Source organism: Mytilus californianus, unplaced genomic scaffold (genome assembly GCF_021869535.1).
Source record: "Mytilus californianus isolate M0D057914Y unplaced genomic scaffold, xbMytCali1.0.p SCAF_3, whole genome shotgun sequence".
NCBI classification, from domain to species: domain Eukaryota; kingdom Metazoa; phylum Mollusca; class Bivalvia; order Mytilida; family Mytilidae; genus Mytilus; species Mytilus californianus.
In genome coordinates, this window is record NW_026262679.1 from 113,428,957 (window position 1) to 113,448,125 (window position 19,169).

The 19,169-nt window shown below is 31.6% G+C and overlaps 1 long non-coding RNA gene across 1 annotated transcript in view; it reads right to left on the bottom strand.

The window, feature by feature from the left end:
* LOC127735869 (uncharacterized) overlaps positions 1 to 18,665 on the bottom strand; it is a 49,795-nt gene extending 31,130 nt beyond the window's left edge. Inside the window, exons 1-2 of the long non-coding RNA XR_007998629.1 lie at positions 18,592 to 18,665; positions 8,395 to 8,506 (exon numbers count right to left, since the gene is read on the bottom strand). This is a non-coding gene — a long non-coding RNA (uncharacterized LOC127735869). The remainder of the gene's footprint in view (positions 1 to 8,394; positions 8,507 to 18,591) is intronic.
* Between the last annotated feature and the right edge of the window lie 504 nt (positions 18,666 to 19,169).

Here is a 19,169-nt window from a genome sequence, read left to right on the forward strand (position 1 = left end):
TGACCTAATCACTCCTCTTTTTGGAGTTAATGAGATTCCGTCAGTGTTTGTTTTTGGCTTGATTTTTCTTCTTTATCAATTTATTTAATTTGAACATAGGCATAGTATTGCTTTATTTTGATATTCATAGTATGGTCGTCTCATCTGTGATTTAGATGATTGGATCCTATTCCCGATAAATGCATTTTGACTAAGTTTGAATTCGCATGGCGGGGGATGAATACATAGAGAAGCTTAACCTTTCGCGCTCGTTTTGGGTTTCATGCCTCAATTTTTGTTTGTAAGCTTTGTTTTGTCTCTTAGTAGACGATATTTAACATCGTTAAACTACTGTCGACTTTATTTACTTGTGAAACTCTGTTTTTACTGTTACGATGGCTTATCCTTGAAAAGCCTTCACTGGCTTTATAGAAATATCTAAAATTGTATTACATCATTATATGACCCGTATGAATGAAACTTTCAACAACTAAATATCAATGAATATGAAATATGGAATCAGATGCGAATAATAAAGAACACAATCAATTCTTGACATGCTATTTATAAAAAAATGTTTAGATAATGCTATAAAATCAGTAAAGGCTATTCAAGAATAAACCATCGTAACAACCAGACAATTTGCATTTTGTTTACATCATATGTTAGAATTACGCTTGACAACTGAAAGAAAGATATGTCTGAATAACACTTTCAGACAACACACTTCCTATAAGCATTGTGCAATTTTTAATCATAATACTTTTTCATTAGATTATTTCTCGTGTATGTGATTCAGAAGCAAGAAGCTTGCTGTTTTAATGTAAATAAAACTATTACGTTAGCCTTAATTTTAAACTTTTTTCAATGCTTTCTTTGAACCGCTAGGTTCCTGTGGTGTATTTTGATTGATGAAGAAAGAAAAATCAATGACATCATGGCTGCTTTACAGTTCCATTGATATTGTTTAGTTTTATTACAAGAATCGCATATTGACATCAGTGTTGCTTGACAGTTCCATTGTTAAAAATTATAACAGGTATCGTAGATTGAGGACTGTGGATTGGTTTTGGAAATACAAAATTTTAAAATTGAGGTTATCGAAAGAAACTTTTTGTAAATGTGAGTTAGAGGTTAAAAGTAACAAGGAAAGTAACACTGTCTAACTCAAAAAAAATAAACCACAGAAATTGACAAATATATAGTACAACAATACTTTCGACAACAGTATTATCCGTTCTTCGCCCGTCACGCATAAGCTGTTACTGAGATAGTCTTAAAAATATATAAGTTTTAACTCAAGATTCCACATCAATTGAAATCAGTTTTCAACTAAAATACCGGGAAATCACATTTCTTTTTAAAAGACGATTGGAATTTACGAACGTAAATCTGATTGGTTGCCATTGAGGGTTAATCCGTTCAATTTACTGAATTGGTTGTCAAAGCTGATTTCTGGCATGATACATCATTTAATGACATTTAAAGGAGTTAGTTACGCTAGTTATGCAGTTGCATTTTTTTATTTACAAATTGAACAAAATCGATATGCACGATGAAATGTTTATTCAAATATTCGTGTTGAAGAATTTAATTTTCAGATGAATCTACTACATTACACAATAATGAATAAAGGTAAAATGATGTTTGGTTGTTATCAGTTTGCGTTAAGGGGGGATATCCACGGATTTTTGTCAAGAGTGAATATTCTTCATTTTCAGGTTAAATTTTATTACCTGCACCCAAATGATTTTGATCGAAACTACAGGTCTTGACAATTTCTTATAAAATTAAAAGAAATTAGTTTGCCCTTTTGCAACATATATTCATGGCAATGGACATTATGTACAGTAACTATCTAAAATATATGTATCTAAGACTCAAATCAATGATCAGTATCTTTCCGACGTCCTTCCTCAAACAGAAAACCGATATGACACACGTTAACGTCTGAGATCGAGGAACAAAATGTGTATCCTCTAATAGACGTCCAATATATGTTTAATCCTTTCTTTTCATTTCCGATGTGGACTTTCCGTCTTAGTTTTATTCTGTTGATATTCACATATATATATAGTAACTAATTTGATTTCTGAAAAAAAAAAAGACATAACAGACAGCGTCCGAACCCGAACAAGCCACTACAATTCAGGTCCAGTTTCCTTTAAAAGAGGGACGAAAGATATCAAAGGGACATTCATAAAAAGTTTATAATAAAGGATTAACGAAAATACCGAAATCCAAGGTAAATTAAAAAGGGGGAAGTCCATAAAACCTGACACAATCAAACGTTAGTCAAAAACTATATCAACCAATGGAACGAATTGAAAACAACCGTCATATTTCTGACTTAGTACAGGCTTTTCCGAAAAAAAGGGTTTTTACGATTCAAAAATTAAGACATCAAAATCGAAGAATCCAGTAGTTAAAGTCAAAATGTTGATATCATTGCATGGTTTAGCTATCTATTAAAAGTATGAGACAACATTGGTTAAAATTTAACGTTCAAACTTCTACTTCATTTTGCACAATTTTGTTTTAAAGGTCGCGAAGACTTAATTTGTATCGACTGAGTTAAATGTTTAGTTGGTCTTCGTATTTTTAAAAACGTTCAATAATGTTGTTTGCAACTACTGCTTCATTGCAAAAGGCGTTAAAAGTTGTGATTAGATAAACCAGGAATTGGATGTCGAGAAAATAACTTCGATTAGAGAGGATAAAAATTGAACAGACAAATGCAATTTGATGTTTATCATACTGTTTTGAATAATTGTGAGAATAAAATATTTAGAAGAATAGATTAACGTATCTTAATTGAAAATAAACTTGTTTAATTTATTACTGTTTCAAACAATTTTTCTCAAATCTTCGATTCAATATAAATAAAAACGGAGTTCATTATCAATACAAAAATATCTTTTATTCTGTATACAGTCATACTACATGGCAGATATTGGTTGTCGAAAAAAAAGAGTTCTTCTTCTTGTTCTACAACGATTTGTTGCTAGGTAATTATTGTCGCCTCAGTGGTAAACGTATTTGATGCTGCGAAGAAGCATGGAAAGGATTAATAAGATTGTAACACTGTAGAGTAGTGTCATTATCTTTATTATTGACAAATAATCTTGAAGTATACTTTTACAACAATGCTCCACTGTTATCCATAAATCATATAAGCCGATTTCGATTATCATGACATATCGATGAAAGATAAAAACAACCAAGAACACTTAAAATCTATAAATCGAACAAAGACAGATTACACCATGAGAAACGTAAACTATTTTTAGCTACATTACAGGTAAATCGAGCAATTACTAAACGTCGAAGGGCTTCAAAATGTCGTATATGAATTTTTTGCTAAATCTACTTTTTAACACAAACGACTTGGCGGGAGGAAATCTCTCATATTCCAAAAGATCATACATTTAGACCAATCAAAACCTTTCAAATAAGACATTTGACAAAATTGCCTATCTCAATTGTTTGTAAAGTTTGCTTCCAGAATGTTGTATGTAAACTGGAAAATTGTTGTATAATGGCTTTGGGAATCAAAAACTTTTACATTTCTTTATTTTTGTGAAAATAAGGTTAGTTTTTTGGTTATCAAGAAATATCTAAGTTTTTTTCACAGACAATTACAAAAATGTCCAAGTTTTAGAGATCTTACTGTTTGTTCATACTAAGTTACTATGCATGGATGCAAGATAAGGGTAAGACTATGTTTTAGAAACGCTGTTAAAAAAAAGTCTGGCGTTCAACTTAAAGAAATATTGAACTAAAAACAGCAGATATGACAGAGCTCGAGGAATGCACAAATCAATAAATACCATAGATTTAGTCGCTATCTGATGTAATTCAAATACTATACTGAAAAAGAGGGGATAACAATACCAAAGGGATATTCAAACTCATAAATCAAAACCAAACTGACAATGCCATGGCAAAAAACTGCACATACATTCAGAAAATAAGAAAAAGATATGTATAAAGACACAGATAAAAGAAGAGAAAACTTTTTGAAAATCCATTTCAGCCTTATGTCAAATATTTTCATGAATAATATTTGAATCAATCATCAATATACACAATGCTATACTATGCTTTTGATATAATATGAATAACTACATATTAAAGAATGTTCCATTGTTATTCATTTTTTCCATCATGTACACCGTTATAGTTAGCTCAGATTTACATACATTAGTTTGGTAAAAAGAATGCTAACAAGTTTCCAGTCACATAAGAGGCTTACTGATATCTGTTAATCAGTATGATTTTTTAATTGTAAAGTGCTAATCAAAGCTATTAATTTAAAAGCCAGTAAACATGACTCGGCTAAGACATTTTAAACAATTGCATTTGTTTTATAATTTGAAAAACGGTATTTTTTATACAAGTAAGCAAACCAAAACTGTTCTTTGACACTGTATTTCTGTTGTGAAACGGATATTCAATAACGGTCAACCATCTCGTGATGGCGTTCGTAAAATTTACGAAGGGATGATTTTAACTTCACCATTTTGAACTCTTGGTTTAAAAGCTTCCTTATGAGCAGCAACCCTCTATCAAGGAAATCATGATAGAAAATACAAGCCCGAGAATATCGTATCAATTGGGAGATATTTACTCCGTATGCAGACGCTGCTGGAATGTTGCTACATAAAAAATGGAAAGTTCACAATTGGGAAGCTGAAATCATCTCTTTTGTCGTAAAGTTTTGTTTTCAACCGACCCTCATGGTCAATATCTAGATGTAAGTCAAGATATGAGACAGACTTAACTGTATCTGTTGTATCCTTCATCTCTAGGTCGATGGGATAGATGCGTTCCTCATAGTCGCAAAATTTTGAATTATTTAGTGAGAAAACATCATCTATATAGCGGAAAGTTAAGTTAAAGGATACTGCTAACTTCTTTTCTTTCTTCCTAAGAAGTTCCTGTATGAAGTCAGCCTCATAGGAATAAAAGAACAAGTCGGCAAGAAGACGATCACAGTTGGTTCCCATGGGAATGCTGATAGTTTGTTGAAAAACATGTCCTCCAAACGTAACAAATATGTTGTCATTTAAGAAATCAAGAATCTTGATAATGTCAGTTTCAAAGAATTTTTTGTTTGAATCAGAGTGATTTTTTACAAAGTAGGATTTATCCCTCCCTAAGACAAGATACTTGTATCTACGTTGGTCATTCTTTTTTATGAAACAAAGCAACACCAACTCTTTCAATTTGTCTTTTAGTTTGGAATGGGGAATACTTGTGTAAAGTGTAGAAAAGTCAAATGCTTTAAAACCATTGCAAGATGAAAGAGTCTTAGATTGTATGTACTCTAAAAGATCTTTGGAATTTTTTAGTATCCACATCTGATTCACGCCACCTCTAGAATAGGCAGTTTCACAATGACTTTAAAGCCAGGCTTTGATTACTGATAAAGTTGATGTTAATAATTTAGAAAGAGGTTTCGTGGAGCACTTGGAAGACCCAGCAGTATACCGTTTTTTGTAAGGACACTTATGTAGTTTAGGTATCCAATACAGTATTGGAAGATCCAGTTTTTCATCTTTGGTTGAAATTCCAAAGGAACTTAGAACAGACCTATGATTATCCAGGATTTCCTCCTTAGTAAGTGTCGTAGGGCTATATATTGAGTTTCCAAGTGAATTGTAAATACCTAATTCATTTATCAAGCAGTTTATGTAATGTGATTTACACACAAAAACGATGTTGTTTGGGGCTTTATCTGCGGGAACAACAACATATTTGTTATTGAGATAGGACAAGTGCTTTGCAACATTCCAACTGCTGCGCATTTTTATCTTATGGACATGTTATTACTGTAGTTTTCAATTATATATAAAAAAATAATCTTTTAAAACCGAAAATACATCTAAAATTTAGGTTTTCACTTCAGAGATGGAACTTGCTTCGGTCATTGTAATCAAATAATTAATTTGATAGTATAGTTCATTTATTATGTATCCCAATTCTGTTTTTTTTCCTTTTTTATTTAAAAAATTGGTATTTTGGTTTATAGAATTACAATTATTAGTATATTGCATCTAATAACATGTAAAGCAAAACATATCGAGGTGATAAAAACATAGAAACATATGAAATACCAAGGTGACATCGTAGAAAGAACAAATTTAATATAAGAAAATTAGAAAAGTAAAAAAAGTGCACATAATAAACGCTTATTTAAAGTGGTAAAAGTTATTTCGTTCAATAATCGATCCAATTCGGTGTGATAATGATACACTTTAGAAAAATATGCTTCTATCATTCCGTAAGAAGCCGTATGAAGTAACAGTATATGGAGACAATATATTTTATATTTTCTTATTCATTGTGCATGCCTTTAAGCACTGAAACTTAAATTAAACATGAATTTGGTGTACCATTTTATTTCCAAATATCATTGATCAGTGTTTACTCTAAATGATTGATCAATGTGGATTTATCACGAATGAAAAAAGTAGAGCGGAACATATTGATGGATGTGTCATAATTTGTACATAGGACCAAAGTTTATTCTATCTTAAAATCACACTTGGTCCCAGAATCGTTGTTTATGACTGCCGAAAAAATTAAATGGTTACAGGTCCGCCACTGACGAAAACTGGGGATTAATTTTACCTTTTTGAACCAGATTCGCACAGAAGATTACTTTTACCTTGACCTAGCCAGAGTCAAAAGTTTAATTTTGGCCTAGTAAGCGAATGGTCCCAGCAGTACTGAATTAACCACAGTGGATAAGTTTGAAAATTGAACGAAAGACTGAAAATGGCTTAAAAAATTTATTGTTCAAAACTTTCAGATGATGTTCAGATCAAAATGACAATTTCAGACTAAAATTCATTTGCCAGTGTAAAAATTATCTTTGAAAGTAGTAAAATTTTTAGTCCAAAGTTATCTTTTGCACAGCTTAAGACAGCACACATCTGCAATTCATTATTCTCATTGAAGGATGCATAAATAAAATTAAAGAATACAGTATGTATGACTGGTGAGATGTGTGATATACTTAACTACAACAGCAACCTAACCACAAAATAACCAAAATACATCACAAGATCAACAATAGATAATCGCTCGTACAATATGACAAGCTCTAAATCGTCCGATAGTTGTATACAAATTGTCAGGAAATATCATCGATATAAATTCGACACCATATTAAAAAAAGAAAAACCTATGATGGTCTGATACAAGGCAACCAAGGCTGAAGTTTCAGACTTGAAGAAGACTCATGAATATGTGATGAGTCAAGCTAGTTTTTGTTTTATAAAACAAGCTTCTGTTAAATACAACATCTACATAAGAGAACAAACCATAAAAAAAGTACAGAAAAAGTACTTTACCTTAGAAAAATGGTGTTGATTAAGCAAAAGATTTCTGATGTAATCATGCATAAACATAACATTTTCATTCACAGTATATATCAAATAATCAAATTAAACTGAATAGATGCATATTTGTAGCTGTCTCTTTAATTGGCAAAGCAGATTTATTACAGCTTAGTAGAAGATTCTATACGCACAACTGGTAGTGCCGCAACTAAATGTACTAGGATATCGTACTCAGTATGTTTGGGGATTTTTTTTCGATCAACCGTTTGTATAGCGATAGAAAGGCACATGGTCCACTGTGACATATGTATTGTCACCATGTTCGTTAAATTGCTTAATCTTTTACGTATTTAAAATTAAGAACTCTCTAGATACTTCTGACACAGCGGCTTATAACCAAAAAATATTAAGCTTGAAGGACGGTTTTAAACGATCTGACCATGTCCGACAGACAGACTACAATTACACATTTGATTTCTCTAAGAGATTTATTTAATGGTAAGGGGAATTGCTGTTTATATAAGTATACACCAAATAATCGTGTTCATGCAATAACCCTTTTAATTTTTTCAGGTGAAAATCAAAAGCAATATATGAATCGAAATTATATATCAACTAAAAAACTTGTTGGGAAGCTTTTCAAAAATGAAGTATTGTTGTCCTTTGAATAACCATATACATATTGCATGTACATATGTGAAATTTTCAAATATTTTAGATTTTAAACACAACAACGTTTCTTATTTATAAATTGGCAGAATATGTTATTTCCTCGAATTATTCTAGGTGAATGTATTTCATCTTGTTCTGCATTGTATAAAAAGACACAAAAACGTCTGTCTGCATGAAATGAAATTAGTAGTAACTTCCTTGACTGGAATAGGTTAATTTAGCAGTAATTTATTTCTCTACCAGTTCACTATAATAGACCCCAGGTTTCAACTGGTCTTTTATGTTATTCAATCTTTAGATTGTTATGGTTAAACAACTGTTGATCGTCTTTTCAGGTCATATGTTCTCAGTCATTTCAACCTATTCTACTTGCTTTGTTTATTGTTTGGCTTACCCATTTGTGGTGCTGTCATCCATTCTGGGTCGTGGTACATATATCCAAATTCCACGAGAATTACGAGGTTAAACAGTAGGATCCCCATAGGCAATTGATTTTTTTTATTGACCTGCAAAAAAATATAAGACACAAAATAGAAATGCTGGAACAAAGATCATTTTAGTTTAACATTTTTAAGAAAATCAGGAAGATATATAATATATATAGAGTGTTTCATTGGAAATCATAACCCTTTTTTATCTAAAGTTCTACGTTTGATTGCTCAATTTAACAGATTTATACAATAATTTTAAATTAAATTTTTAGCATTTTCTACTTTACAAATATATATTGAAAAAAGTGTGGTCGAACTTTGATACAAATGAAATTGTGCAATGTGTAAAAACAAAAACTCACGTGTACTTAAAAATACATTCAATATTTGCCAAAACTTATCGCATGATGCATATAAATCATTATGTTAAAACTGTATTTGTTGATTTTAATAGAGTACCAAACCTTTTGTTATTGAAATGATTAATCCAGTGCAACATGTTCTGTTGCTGCTTTCGGTGATATAGAGGAAACAACAGACAATTTCTCATAGCTTTTCATCTTCTTATCGACAGCAACAAAGATTTTATTGGCGGGTCTAAATCAAAGTTTAGTTTTAGTGTTAACAATATTTGTTCTTGAAAAAGTACACCAATATAATAGTACAATTTTTCAAAGTAGTCAAATATTGTAGAGATGTTACAAACAGCGAGTGTCAATATGAAATAGTATTTCCATTGCAAAGTCATAGATATTTCAGTTTCTGACTTCAACTTAACATATTCTTTTGATTTGTTTCCACAGATTATTAGTCAATGAAAAGGAAAATATTGCATTATAGATGTTAGTGTTTTCGAAGCGTTAATGACATAGATAAAGAATTATTTATTCCTAGTAGACTGAATATAAGAGAAGTTGTTAAAAACCATATGTCTTATACTTTTTAGTTTAAATTTCATCAAAAGAAATATTTGAACTAAATAAACGAAAAGTACAAATATTCAAAATTTGAAAAAGCAGATGTAAATGAATGTTTTCCTTTATCATGGTATACGGAATTAAAAAAAATTATCAGAAATGGACCATTTAGTGTAAAATTACATAATGTCTGTCATGTTTTCCCCAATTATAGAAACAGATGCAAACTTATTGACCCTAATCAAAATAGATTTCGAAAACGTTATCCAAAATCAGTAATATTTCGAACATTTTCCAAAAAGGAGATGTGGTATAATTGCCATTGAGACAACTATGATAAAACAACTAAAAGGTCTGATTTATGATGATTTAAAAAAACCAAACACATAAGACACACAGCAACCAACGACAACATGTTTGCGAGCACTTAACCCTTCTCTAACCTAAGGCATTGGTGAATTATTTAAAAGAAAAAAAATAGTTTCATAAGTTTGACCATAACCTCTTATCAATTCATTACAATACAAGAACAAGTCTGCAAAACAGGCGTAGGTGGTATTCATTAAATACATACACCCTGTCGATTAAATTAAAAGCCAAAACAGTGGGAGCTGAATTATCCAAATCTAGAAACAAGATCATTTTTGCTGCTTATATTAGATTGATCTTAGGTGTAAGTTTTCTCGGGTAAATTCATCTGTGTAAATAGAAAATTTACACACGAATCTTATAAAAATGGATTTGCATTCTTCAGGAACGTTTAATACCATAGATTTGAAAACCAGGGATGAATAAGTGCCCAAACATGTAAAGAGGTATACTGACAAAATTGACCAAAAATATACCAAATACGCCTAAGGTCAACTTTGCTTCAAGGAGTTGGAAACTTAGTTTCATAATAATTTATAAATTCATAAACGGAGAATTGAAGAAAAGTACATGTATGTTATGAATCATGTCAGTACCGAAACACTGCCTACACACACACACACACACCCACATATATATTTTATATATAAAACATTGATTGTTATTTCACTTTCCTGAGTATTTAAACCAAAACAAATCAATACAGTAATAATTAGTAGTTATAAATTGCTTATGTGCTTTGTCTATATGCTTTGATGACATATTTGTTTGTTTTTATAATATGTAATAGTTGATTAAGATAATAACACAATTTTGACTGCTGTACCCCTATTTGTGACATGTTTTCCTATTATGTCTGTTTGTTTTGTTCACAAATTGTTGTCCATATATATAATGGAATCTTATGCGACTGTCATACATGTGAGAGGTTTAGCTAGCTATAAAACCAGGTTTAATCCATCATTTCTAAATAAGGAAATACCTCTGCCAATTCAGGAATATGACAGTTGTTTTCCATTCGTTTGATGTGTTTGAGCTTTTGGTTTTGCCTTGTAGTTCGGTAGTTTTGTTATTTTACCTTTTGTCAATTAAATGGAATTTAGACCGTTGATTTATGAGTTTAGCCATAGACTCTAATTCATGTCAGTACATGGACATGTCTGTTATCAAAGGGGCACAATTGGTGACCATTGGAATACATACAGCTTCTTGATTAACTTAAATTCATAAACGTGCATATATTTGGAAAGGAGATACAGCTTTAATCACCATCTCATCTTACTTCAAGTAGGTATCTCACTCTGTTACCCCTTTCATGAAAGATGAATGCTTTATATGATTTACAACAAACGAAATTGCGTTTTATTACGATTGCTACGTACGGGCGCATTATTGGCACATGGCAAATGAATTTTATTGAAGTGTAGTGTTTTGTAGACTGTTGTCAGTCTTTTCATTGTCTTTTTGCCATTGTAATGTCTTTGATTTCGATTTATGGGTTTTTACTGTCCCCTTAGTACTTCCTGCAATTTTATGTAAACCTTCTTTCAAAAAGCTGCAAAATCCTGTGGTCTATTTGTACAACATAATCAGGTGTTTTTGTTTCTCTTTCGTGACGTGAATCAGAAGAAGAAATGTCATTGTTCAAATTTGATCAATGGGATACTGAGAACAAGCAAACCGGACATTCAAAATACAATCTTTTTCCTTGATTTTGACATTACCGAATAAAAAATTTTCAACTCTTTCTTTTTTTTACATGAGCAACAAGAGCAGTGAGACATGTGGAGCAAGAATTCACCTCTGTTTTTCTTGGGGTTCGTGTTCCTCAATCTTTAATTTTCTGTGTTATGTTTTGTTATTGTTTGTCGTTATTGTTTTACCAGGGTGCTTTTTTAACATTTGGGTTCTTGATTTGACTTGGTGTCTCCTTCTTCATATTGTTTCTTTTTAAAATAATTATGTAATGGCAGGATAAATCGTCTTGTAATCATAGAAAAATTATATAATAAACGTTACTCTTTCTAAAGCAAAATGTGTTTTGTTGTTTATAACGAGTCATCCGAAAAACGTATGTCAATTATATTTTAGGGGTATTACTTATCAAAAGACATGTCTATTATTAAAGACTAAAAAGAGTTCAACTTTTTTAATGACGGTAACCATCTGCTAAAAAGTGTTCACTCATAATTACCAAATGTGCATGTAAATCAACAACACCCCTCTTGTATTCAAATACTTGAACCATCCCTGCATTGTTCTTAATTATATTCAATATGGTTGTATGCTATATCCTCGTAATACTTTGAATTTTCGCTATGACTTAGACGGAAAAAGAATCACGAATGGCAGTTGTGGGTATAATTATGAAATTAACATTTTGTTTACATTCAAAGTAATGATACTAAAACTAGTGAAAATAAATTGGTAAAATAAACATTTCCGCGTTATTCATTTTATAACATTTGAATACCACAATGAGTGTTTTGGTTTTCATTTAATTTATAAAAGAATAAGGAGAATAACTTATCGGGTTTACAGTAACGTCTGAGTGGACTTATTTTCAGATTACAAGTAATTATTTTCATAACGATATACGTTCACTGTGTATATGTAAATGCTCTTTTGTTCCGACGTTGGAAAGTTCCGGGCGGAAAGAACTAACTAGCCGAAAAGTTCCGGAGGAACTTATTAACTAGTTACTTTGTTCTTCCTCTGGTTTAAAAGTTCCACCGGAACAAAGTGACTAGTTGAAAAGTTCCAACGGAACATATCAACCAATTAGAAAGTTCCTTTTTGCCAAATTAGTCAAAACCGGAACTAACAAACTAGCCCAAAAGTTCCAACGGAACTTATCAACCAGTCACAAAGTTCCATTTGGAGAAGTGATGCAAAGTATTTGAACATTTCAAAGGGAAACCAAGATACTGATTACAAAAGTCAAAAGGAACTTATCAACTAGCCACAAAGTTCCTCTTTGGCAAATAAGTCAAAAACGGAACTAACAAACTAGCCCAACGGAACTTATCAACCAGTCACAAAGTTCCATTTGGAGAATTGATGCAAAGTAAAAGCGCAACATATTATCTTTGAACCTTTTTAAAGAGGAACAAAAGTGTCTTATATACTGATCCTCATTCTTCCCCCTCTTCATTATTATGGTACTTAATTCGGTCAGAATGTTGCCTTCATAACGGAATAAGTTCTAATTTATTGTTATACATTAATCTGAAATTGATATTTTTAAAAGTATCCACATGAGGAGGGGAGTATTCTTCCCTCTCTTAAGGGTACTATGAATACTAAATTTGCATGATAATGCAACTTATTCCGTTTGCTACATTGTTCCGGGACTTTTCAACTAGCTACTTTTTTCCGGAACTTTTCGACTGCACTCGGAATAAAACAACTAGTTGGAAAGTTCCATCGGAACGAAATAACTAGTTGAAAAGTTCTGCCGGAATAAAGGAACTGACGGAACATAGTGGCTGTTACATATATGTCAAACATATATAACCATATCATTTTAGTATGAATATCTATCATTTTGTAGATTATTACATGAAGCGGCAGTAATCGTTGTATTTCATAGTCTTATATAAGATTATTGTATGGTATAGCTGACCGTTCTTGTTTTGAACAATAATTTGTTACGACAACAACCCCAACATTATGTAAAAAATCGATTCGTTCTATATTTGCATATGATTTCATTTTCATTAAAACCTATTCTTTCGGTTATATTTTTATTATGAGTGAGTAATGCACCAATGAACGTTGAATCACAAGCTTTTACAGAATGAGAGATATATTTTTGCAGATATGAAAAAGTATGAATACAGCGGATTAAACGAAAACGAAGTTTATAGTTATATTGACCATCCGTCTTGACGCTGCGTAAATCATTGTATGCAACAGTGTTTTATCCCATAATAAACTGTTTTATTATTATCTAAAAGTAACGAAATATAAACCATGCTTAACATTTTTCTGTTCAAAATAAGTGTGTTCTCCATAAAAATTCATCAAAGATACAAGTCTTATAATTTTGTATGCATACTCGAGTTTCGTCTACATAAACTTATCAGTGTCACTCGAATCATAACAGTTGGAGTTCTTTAAAATTTAAAGAGCATTCAAAACCGAAAATTCCGAGGAGTTGTCAAACACGACTAAGGCAATATATGCCTAAGGGTTAGCAAACCTTAAGGTTTTGAATAGCTCAACAATTTATCAACTGTAAATTTACATGATCATAAGACTCATAAGTGGTCAACACATAGTGGTAGCTGAAGAGCACTGAAAAGCAAGATCTATTAAAAGTTGTGCCAATACACTAGGAGATACTGTGTGACTGCCAATGAGACCAGTATCCACCCGACCAAATAACGAGGATGTAATAAACTATAGGTAACCGTACGTCCTTCCTCACTGAACGAACAACTACTGTATAGTTAACTATGAATGCCAAACAGTCTGACTTAGGCCTAAATGGATAAAAATTATTTATCCTTAATGTTTCGAATGATTCTAACATTTTATTGACGGTGAATATACCTCATCAGTTATTTTAAATCAAATAAATTGTCATCTGCTGTGAAGTACCCATCGTTAAGTAAAAACGGCCTACCGATTGTATTTCTGTATAAGTTACTCTAATGATTTGTTATACTGATACTATTGTATTATTTTATATGAGTTTACCACCTGTTTATAATATAATTCCATATCATAATATATCAACAGAAACTCACACTAGGAATGTTTGCTGAATAAGCACTTGAAGTTACACTATCAAGATGATTCGGCAAATGGGTCATTTGTAGTCACTCACAACTCCTATCATCTGAGTGAATATTTACGAGAAGGTACTACCTACCAAAATAAGGTTAATTATGTTAGCTAACAGCAAAGTCAGGTTAGACAGATGGGTAAAATAGCTGCGCAATATAGCCGATATTGCCGTCAGTCGAAAACATTTTCTTTGTGACAGCTAGTACGGAAATAATATTCCAGATCAGATCTAATTTAAACAGGGTAAAGCGTATTTTCTTAAAAAAAGTTTGCGTATAAACTCAATCGTAGGTCAGCTTTACTCGTATTTGAGAAGATTGTCTGTATGTATTGTACAGGGATCCACTTATGTCACCTTTTGGAAGGCAGTTTTGTATTCTCTATATTTGTCTGCCAAATCTGTATTTCTGCTTTCTTGTAAACGTTCATGGTTTCTTGGAGAATTCATAAAAGGTGATGATTTAAAAGAGCAAAATCAAAAATGAAATTAGGCACATTTATTCATGCAATCATCTACTAGATATATTCAGAATCACACGAAATTTCATTGAAGCTGAAAGATTGATAAATACACTTTAGATATACTACAAATTTAAAAAGGTTAACATACTTTTTTACTCGATACCATACCAATTTAAAAGATGGTAGATTTATTACGGGACTCCATTTGTGGGTACTGGCCTAATACTTTGTAATTTGTGATCCTATTCCTATTAGTTGTAAATTGTCAACAGTTTGTTGGATTATTAAATACATCAAACTTGTTACAGTCTTGGCTAATATTTTTTCTCTAAATATTACATGTTTGGATAAGTAGAAATGTTCTATAATACACTTTGTCCAATTGTTTTAAGCTTTATCATTTATCATGTGAATCTTATGTTACTCATTTTGCCGATCGAACGTTTTAAATCAAATAAATTCTAAAAAAAATGGTGTTGTCTGTTTTTTCTGATGGTTTTTAATTGCCTACTATTCCACCTCTTTGGTATGTTCCACTTGTCGTAACCACGATCCCGTCATCAACTTCTTGATTATGACATTACCGAAAAAAAAATTATTACCGGATTTTTAATTGTTTGAACATCGCGACGGGTGACACATTTAGAGCCGGAAATGCTTACCCTTTCGGAGAATCTGGGTTCATTCCAGGTTTTATGTTGGGTTCGTGGTGCTGAGTCCTTTTTCATATGTGATGTTTAACAAAGTTGTAGCATTTATAAAAACGAATAAGTAAGGCTATCTTTATCAAATTCAAAATTCCGTCAAAGCTCAATGTTTTTGTCATCTTGTTACCGTCATTACTTTTGCAAGTGTTGGTTCATTTTTGGTCTTATACAAACAATTGATACAAATATTATATCATTTTATCAAAATTGTCTTGAACGTCATTTTTAAGCGCCGAACAGTTTGATTGAACAATGGTTATTGTGATTAGTTCACCGTTCGAACCAGAGTACATATTTAAGTTTATGGTGAAAGTCTGATGTTATACACAGAAAAAAGTAAAATAACAAAAATACCGAACTGCAAGGAAAATTCAAATCAGAAAGTCCCTTATTAAATGGCAAATTGAAAATTTAATATTGTAAATTAAGAACAAATATTTTAAACTACTCATTTTTGTATTCATTGACAGATGTTACAGATAAAAGTGCACACTCTAAAGTGCATATTAGTAGTTATAACTTCTGAGAAGGATAACATCTAACAATGTTTTATCGTTTAAATTATACATGCATCATCAAAGATACATGTAACTAGCATACTTGATTCAATTAAATGTAGCTCTATAGCACCGTTTTATTCTTTTAAAATGTATTAACTATTGTAAATCTACTATCACGGTGACTATGTTGATTTATAACATAAACTGTACAACTGTTACTGCATCACATTCGAATTTCGACAATTAATGTTTCTTTAATCTTATTCAACTTTAGATTACAGATTCAATAGATACAGTTTAATCTGATTCATATCTTTGCTATTATCAAGAATGTCGGATGAGGAACTAATTTTGCAAAATATTAGATAATTTCAATATCGGAAGATAATTTTTGTTTAATTTTAATGTAGCATAATGGCGGCAGCATCTGCACATATATCTGTCTATATTTATATCCCAGTTGATTCGATATTAAAGGCCTTTTTTCTATCACGATTGTCTTGAATTAAAGTTTTTTTGCTTACAAGGCTGGTTTTACATAAAGGCTTTTTTAATGGTAAAGTTAAACCCATATCATCGAAAGACCTTATAGTTTGGTTGACCGTGCCAGATATGAAAAACTTGTCGTCTCCCAATCCTGTGCAGTTTTCATTGTGTATGGCTAATTGCGACTTATCACAGGCAAATACTTTCCATTAGCAACACGACGGGTATAACTGGTAGAGACAAAACTGCAGAAATTCTGTAGCAATCGGATAAAACATACCACAATATTACAAAGGACTAACTGAAACAGCTTCAACTTCTGACAAACGTAAGACTATGGGACGCTGGATATGAATAAACCGAAACATAGTGCATATATGAGCCAACAACAAATCAAATACCGAATGAACAAATATTATAGTTTCTTTCCAATACAAACATCCATATGGGTTTGTATTAAAAGCTTAGCTAAACAATGAAAAATATATAATATATATGTTGGACTCAAATCTATGGTGGGTTCCAGATCTATGACAGATTCCTAATCTATAGTAAACATGACGTCATGCCATCCCCAATCTATGGCTGATTTTTTAGAATCCTAGTCTATGGCGAATTTCTAGTTTTCAGATCTATGGCAGATTTTCTGCAAATGAAGGACCAGTCAGTACATATATGACCAATGGTTTCAAAGTTGCCATAAACAGACCAAAGGTAGCGAAAAAGCTGCTTTTAAGTAAAAGCCAGTACAAGAAAAACGGAGTATGAGTACGACTAGGAAGCATATCAATAACCATTTGTGAAATGAACACGGACTTAAGGGTTGAAATGATGTGCCCTGGAAGAATAAGCATTTCGTAGTCTGTGCGAGGTACCTGTTTGACCCTTCGTTCAACCAAGTCCCCTAAGAACCCAAAATGCAGTTTGACTTTTTACTTTATATTTATTTGAGCGTTAACAAATCTTTTTTAACTGATGACGATTTAAGTCAAAGTCTTGTAATGAACAATGACTTGCCTCAAAAAACGCGGCTTTCTTAAAAAAAATCCTTAGTTCTCCCACAGTACAGTTATTCGACATAAATATAGCTGAAAATAGTGTAAATAGTTATTAGATATCCTTATTTGTTTGTTTCCAAATCTCAAGAAAGATTATTTGCTACAATAGTATAGGTAGTCGCTGTTATATAGCTGACAAAATACTACTGGTTATGTTACACGTAAAAGAAAATTTAAGAGTAACATAGGGATATAAAAAAAATTACAGCATATCACAGCGAAAAATTATGAAAGAAATACAAAAAGCAAACAATTAAGGGAAGGGGCAACACCAGAAACACGAGAACAAGAAAACAAAACACGAAACATAAACAAATTGCCTCCACCAGCGATTTTGCTGCTACGAATGGCTATGGGTTTGTTCTCTAGTATTCTTATTTCATCCGAATCAGATGATTAAATCTTCTCATTTGCAGGGATTTCCGTTAACGTAAACTCTAATTTTGAAATATAATTTAATTAATGGATTAGGGTCCTTGAAAACTTGCCTTTTTTTCTTTTCCTTCGATAAAACAAAACCGTCATCTTTAGCGGCGGCTTGGACTTTACATGACGTTATTTAATTGTGAAGGAAAATTACGTAATATCAAAATCTGCCATAGATTCGAAGAAAACAAAAAATTGTCATAGATTTATGATTTGTTTGGCGTTTGTGACGTTATATTCACCATAGATTAGGAATTTGCCATAGATCTGGAACCCACCATAAATTTGAGTCCTGCATATATAATACGTGATATAACATAAAAACAAGAAAGACCAGAAAATTATATTTCAAGAATTTCATAGGAGTAATATATAGAAGAACAATATTATAGATGTCTTTTGAGCAAAAGATTTATTGTGGGTAAACATTAAAAAACGTACCTTTACAGAAGTTCTCTAAGTATCGCACATTCTCCTTTTAATAAACAAATGCATTTGGATTGCTGCCTATCTTATCATGTTGAAACCTTCCAATATCGCCAATTAATTACAACCTTGTTATGCATCAGGTGCATAGTGACACAAAATCATTACAATTTTCACTTGAACACTGTCATTTCACATGTAAAATGCTATCCATTACTCCTTGGAATAAAAGTGTCTTATTAATTACTACAAATCTATTTAGCATTTTTATCTGTTTTAATTTAAAACAAACACAAGAACAACAGAGCCAAATAAAAACCTATTTAAGTCAGTCAATACAAACTGTGAAAACATTATTTTAAATAGATAGCTTTATGCATGTAAATTACATCACTTTTCTATACATGATCCTTGGTTAAAAGCAAATACCTGGAGACCCTGTATAATGGATATGGGGTTAGTGGGCGTGTCCCATTTTAATATACGGTTAGTTGCAGTGTTACACCCCTTGACAAAAACAACATGACGTTGAAGAAACAACATATGAAGAAATTGATGAAGAACGACTGAAAATAATTGCTGAAAACACATTA